Source organism: Aegilops tauschii, chromosome 2 (assembly GCF_002575655.3).
Source record: "Aegilops tauschii subsp. strangulata cultivar AL8/78 chromosome 2, Aet v6.0, whole genome shotgun sequence".
NCBI lineage: Eukaryota > Viridiplantae > Streptophyta > Magnoliopsida > Poales > Poaceae > Aegilops > Aegilops tauschii.
The window spans coordinates 409,771,708-409,778,174 of record NC_053036.3 but is presented as its reverse complement, the minus strand read 5'-3'; positions in this window follow the sequence as shown (position 1 = coordinate 409,778,174).

Sequence of the window (6,467 nt, the reverse complement as noted above, 5' to 3'; positions counted from 1 at the left end):
GGTAAAGAGGGCTGGTCCTCTGTCTCCGGAACCATGTGGGTTTCCGAAATGAAATTTGGTTGGGGACCAAACTGGACATGGCCCCCATCTCCAGTCTCCATGGGGGACGGTTCCCCCATGTTCTTTCCAGCCTCCGGCACCTCTCCCTGTTTCGGAAAGGTCCTTTGGGACAACACCTCGGTGTTATCCGCTGTGGTGGGGGAGGAAGCTGGTGGAGGCGACTCGCTCTCCATCATATTCGGACCCAGCGAATTCCTGGAAGAGGAGGATCGCTGGAGGAGAACCTTAATCGGACTGCAGCATACAATTTAAATGCATTACAACTATAAGCCAGAAAAGCCGGACATACATATACCTTTGAGTACTTACGATCCGGCCAGGGGCGCCACTCGTCGGCGTCCGACTCAGAGTCATCCGTAAGGGAAGTTTTCCCTTTCTTGGACACCTCCACCTCTAGATCAGCGGAGGCGGCCCTTCTCTTTTTCTCCCCCCTAGGGGGAATTGCTCTCTTCCTCTTCCTCTTCCTCTTCTCCAGGGGAGGAGAGGGTTCTGGTGTCCTCGGACACTATGTTCAAGGCACCCTTGCGGCGGAGGCCACTCTTGGCCTCCTTGCCCTTCTTCTTGGCGTTCTTTTCCAGCGCCTGGTACGGCGCTGGGACAACATCCTCGTCAATAAAGGAATGGCTAGTTCTTCAGGCAGCGGAGCCGGACAGTGAATCCGTTCCACTTTCTTCGTCCAGCCATGCGAAAGAAAATGGAGAATTTAGTGTGCTCCTTGGATTCGCAAAGTAAGGTTATCAAAGAACTTACGGGGGTCGCAGCGTGGGTGTTGTCGTAGCCGAGATCTTCGGTTGCCTTCGGCCATGACTTTTGGGTCTTGAAGAGCAGCTTCCACATGTCTTCGTGCTTCGTGCCGAAGAACCGCTGCAGTGTCCAGGAACCGACCGGGTCGAACTCCCACATGAACTCTTGACGCGCCTGACAAGGGAGAATGCGGCGAAAGAGCATCACCTGGATCACGCTGGCGAGGCTGGTATTTTTATCCACCATGCTATTGATGCGCTTTTGCAGCATCATCACCTCGTCAGACGACGCCCAGTCCAAGCCCTTGTTGAGCCAGGATGCCAGCCGCATTGGGGGTCCGGACTTGAACTCCGTAGGAGCGGCCCATGTGGAGTCACGGGGCTCTATGAAGTAGAACCACTCCTGCTGCCATCCCTTCACGGTCTCCAAGAAGGTGCCCTTGGGCCAAGTGACGTTGGGAAGTTTGCTCACCATTGCGCCACCGCAGTCTGCGCGCTGGCCGTCCACCACTTTCGGCTTCACGTTGAAGACCTTGAGCCATAGGCCGAAGTGGGGGAAACACAGAGGAATGCCTCGCATACGACGACAACCGCCGAAATGTTGAGGAAAGAATTTGGGGCTAGATCATGGAAATCTAGCCCATAGTAAAACATGAGGCCGCGGACGAAAGGATGAAGGGGAAACCCCAGTCTGCCAAGAAAATGAGGGATAAATACTACCTTCTCACCAGGCTTTGGTGTGGGGATGATCTGCTTCTTGGCCGGGAGCCGGTGGGCTATCTCTTTGGCCAGGTACCCCCTTCCTGGAGCTCTTTGATGTTTCTCTCTGTAAGGGAGGAAGCCATCCACTTGCCCTGCACTCCGGAGCCGGACATAGCTGGAGTACTTTCTGGGGATGGAGAGGATTGATGCTTGAGCGCTGGAGCTTGAGGGCGGATGGGCTGAGGAAGAGGAAGGCATGGGGTAAAAAGGGGGAATCTTATGTCCTTATAAAGGCAGTGAATATCATGCGTCCCCCACGAGCCTTAAAGCTCGCCTATTTCCAAGGGGTCGTGCGAAACGACACGGTTGGGTTTCCCAAACCTGTATTGATGAGAATCCTGTAATAAGGGGGCATGATCTCTGCTTTGATAAGACGTGTCATCGGTGATTGCGTCTCGAAGCGCGAAACGGGAGACCGAGAAACGGTTTGAAATAATAAAGTGACCGAACATAACGTCTCACCAGTAAAATATCCAGAGGACAAAGTTTATCTAATTTTTCCCTTGTGATTCAGAGGTTTGACTAATGTACGGAGCCGGATATAGTACTGGAAATCAACTACTTTGAAGTATTCGGAGGAAGAACCCGCCTTGCAATGCTGAAGACAATCTGCGCGCCGGACACATCGTCATTGAAGACTGGTTCAGGGGCTACTGAGGGAGTCCAGGATTACGAGGTCCTCAGGCGCCCGGGCTATGTGACATGGGCCGGACTGGTGGGTCGTGAAGATACAGAACGGAAGACTTTCCCCCGTGTCCAGACGGGACTCTCCTTGGCGTTGAAGGCAAGCTTGGCGTGCGGATATGAAGATTCCTTTCTCTGTAAACCGACTCTGTACAACCCTAGCCCCCTCCGGTGTCTATATAAACTGGAGGGTTTAGTCCGTAGAGGCAATCATAATCATACAGGCTAGACATCTAGGGTTTAGCCATTATGATCTCGAGGTAGATCAACTCTTGTAACCCCTATATTCATCAAAGTCAATCAAGCAGGAAGTAGGGTATTACCTCCATCAAGAGAGCCTGAACCTGGGTAAACATCGTGTCCCCCGCCTCCTATTACCCTCGATCCTTAGATGCACAGTTCAGGACCCCCTACCCGAGATCTGCCGGTTTTGACACCGACAACATTCGCTCCTACTGAACCCGAGCGATTGCACTGTAGGCTACGCGTTACTGAACCCGAGTGATCGATCGATCTGATTGTTAACTGAACCCGATCGAGCGATTCCTTAGCTACTGCCGCTAACTCAAGCTGATCGAACCTGCTGCCTCTTGATGAACAGTGAGTGTTGTTGGGGGGTTGGATGAACAGTTCCAGGTGGGGGTTGGATGAATAGGACCCCGTGGTAGTAGCGCTGGATGAACAGGACCCCGATCGATCCAGCCAGTTGGGGTGGATGAACAGGACCCCGTGGTGGGCTGGATGAACAGGATGACCCCATGGAGGGCTGGTTGAATAGTAGCCGATGGAGGGCTGGATGAACAGTAGCCCGTGGAGGGGTGGTTGAACGGGACCCCATGGAGAGGGCAGGTTGAACAGTAGCCGGTGGAGGAGCGGTGGAGGCTGGATGAATAGGAGCCCGTGGATGAACAATCGTAGGTGGAGGCTGGAGGAGGTCGATGGTGGATGAACAGTAGCCCGTGGAGGCTGGAGGAGGTTGAAGGTGGAGATGAACAGTAGCTCGTGGAGTCCCGTTTTGCGGTACGCCACACCCCTCCCGATGAACAAGACCCTGTTTCGACTGTAGCGCTCCAACACAAGTCCGTTTCCTCCGTTTTGCGGTACGCCACACCCCTCCCAATCAACAGGACCCTTTTTCCACCGTACGCGGTCGAACACAAGTCCGTTTTCTCTGTTTTGCGTACGCCACACCCCTCCCGGTGAACAGAAGGCCCGTTTCGACCGTTCTGTGGTACGCCAGGCCTCGTTTCGATCGGCTGTTCCGTCCAAGCCGGTTGGCTCCCGATGAACACGACGCATTCCGTTGCCTCCCGATGAACACGACGATGCAATTTCTCCATTCCGACCCAGCCATGTACACGAGCCCTGGCCGTACGTATGCGCGAGTAGGCGTTCGAGACCCCGCCCCTATGTACGTACGTGGCCGTATTTACTTTCTTGCACCCTGGTTGTACGTACGTGTACATGCTACATCCGCGCCTCTACTACAACACGTGCCGTTCCTTACTCGGCCATGGTTCATCATTGCAGCCTGCAGACAGACCGATCGACCAGTATGCACGTACACGTTCGCGACCAGAATGACAACGCTACGTACGCTTCGACCAGGTGGGCCTCGACTGTCAGGGAGGACAAGGAGGCACTTCCTTGCATGCAAAGATATAGCCGGTGGGTCCCAACTGTCAGGGGGAGGAATCGATTTTTTTCGCGAAATACGGTGACCCGTCCGGTGGGTGCTTGTTGTCAAGTGGAGGAATCATTATTTTAAACGTAATAAGGTTGCACTTCCTTGCTCCGGCCGTGGACCCAGCTGTCAGCCTCTCCACGCACAGTACTCTTCCGATGGAAGTCGTTCCTTGAGCACATTGACCACGGCGTGCCAAGAGCACCAAGGCGGTGGACGACAGCGAGTCCTAGGAAGGGGACGACATGGAGCCGGGGAAGACGCGGCAGTGGATGCCCACGCGGAGCGGAGTATCAGGGTTGACTGGTTCGACTGCGGTGTGAGGCTGCCATCGCCGCAGAATAACAGGGGGTGTGGGTGAGTAGAGGGATGGACTGGCCAACAGTGGGAGTAGTAGGGGGCGGTGAGTCCTCCGCGGCAGCACAGCCAACCACAGGAGGCAGGAGCAAGCGGCACGACCGGTGCTGGTTTGGGCGGCTGGAGCAAGAAGACCAGAGGTTGAAGAAGCATTACGGTCGTTGGATGGACATCATACGGTCACTGGAGCTAGAATTGTTCATATTGACTAAGTTGACAAAGCCCTCCATCCGCGTCAACTTAGTAGGCCCACAAGTCAGCCTCCCACTATGGTGGGTCCCAGCTAGCAGGGGGAGTATTCATTTTTTTGTGCGTAATAAGGAGGCACTTCCTTGCGTGCGAAGATATAGCTGGTGGGTCCGAGCTGTCAGCGGGAGGAACGTTTGTTTCCGGAAATACAGAGGCCCTTTCGGTGGGCTCACCTGTCAGGTTGAGGAATCATTATTTTGTGCGTAATAAGGAGGCACTTGCTTATGTGGGTCCCTACTGTCAGCCTCTTCCGATGGCTGTTGTTTGTTGACCTCGCCGCACCGAAAACGACCCGGAGCCGGCGAAGCCACAACAGCGGATGCCCACACTGAAGGAGTACGAGCGCTGACTGGTCGGCTACGGGGTGAGGCTGACGTCGCTGGAAAATAACAGGATGTGTGGGTGGGTGATACGTCTCCAACGTATCTATAATTTTTTATTGTTCCATGCTATTATATTATCTGTTTTGGATGTTTAATGGGCTTTAATATGCTCTTTTATATTATTTTCGGGACTAACCTATTAACCGAAGGCCAAGTGCAAATTGCTAATTTTTTTGCCTATTTCAGTGTTTCACAGAAAAGGAATACCAAACGGAATCCAAACGGAATGAAACCTTCACGATGATCTTTCTTGGAACAAACGCAAACCAGAAGACTTGGAGTTGAAGTCTGGAACTACGTGAGGCAGCCACGAGGTAGGAGGGCGCGCCCCCCACCCTCATGGGCCCCACGGAGCTCCACCGACGTACTTATTTCGCCTATATATACTCTTATACCCTAAAAACATCAGGGGGAGCCACGAAACCACTTTTCCACCACCGCAACCTTCTGTACCCGTGAGATCCCATCTTGGGGCCTTTTCCAGCGATCTGCCGGAGGGGGAATCGATCACGGAGGGCTTCTACATCAACACCATAGCCTCTCTGATGATGTGTGAGTAGTTTACCACAGACCTTCGGGTCCATAGTTATTAGCTAGATGGCTTCTTCTCTCTCTTTGATTCTCAATACAAAGTTCTCCTTGATGTTCTTGGAGATCTATTCGATGTAATACTCTTTTGCAGCGTGTTTGCCGAGATCCGATGAATTGTGGATTTATGAACTTGATTATCTATGAATATTATTTGGTTCTTCTCTGAATTCTTATATGCATGATTTGATATCTTTGCAAGTCTCTTCGAATTATCGGTTTAGTTTGGCCTACTAGATTGATCTTTCTTGCAATGGGAGAAGTGCTTAGCTTTGGGTTCAATCTTGCGGTGTCCTTTCCCAATGACAGCAGGGGCAGCAAGGCACGTATTGTATTGTTGCCATCGAGGATAAAAAGATGGGGTTTATATCATATTGCTTGAGTTTATCCCTCTACATCATGTCATCTTGCCTAATGTGTTACTATGTTCTTATGAACTTAATACTCTAGATGCATGCTGGATAGCGGTCGATGTGTGGAGTAATAGTAGTAGATGCAGAATCGTTTTGGTCTACTTGACACGGACGTGATGCCTATATTCATGATCATTGCCTTAGATATCTTCATAACTATACACTTTTCTATCAATTGCTTGGCAGTAATTTGTTCACCCACCGTAATACATGCTATCTTGAGAGAAGCCACTAGTGAAACCTATGCCCCCCGGGTCTCTTTCTTATTATATTGCATCTCTTTTATTTACATCGCATCTCGTTTACTATTTTGCAATCTTTACTTTCCAATCTATACAACAAAAATACCAAAAATATTTATCTTACTATCTTTATCATATTTCACTTTTGCGAGTGGCCGTGAAGGGATTGACAACCCCTTTATCGCGTTGGTTGTAAGGTTCTTGATTGTTTGTGCAGGTACTAGGTGACTTGCGTGTTGTCTCCTACTGGATTGATACTTTGGTTCTAAAAAACTGAGGGAAATACTTACGTTACTTTGCTG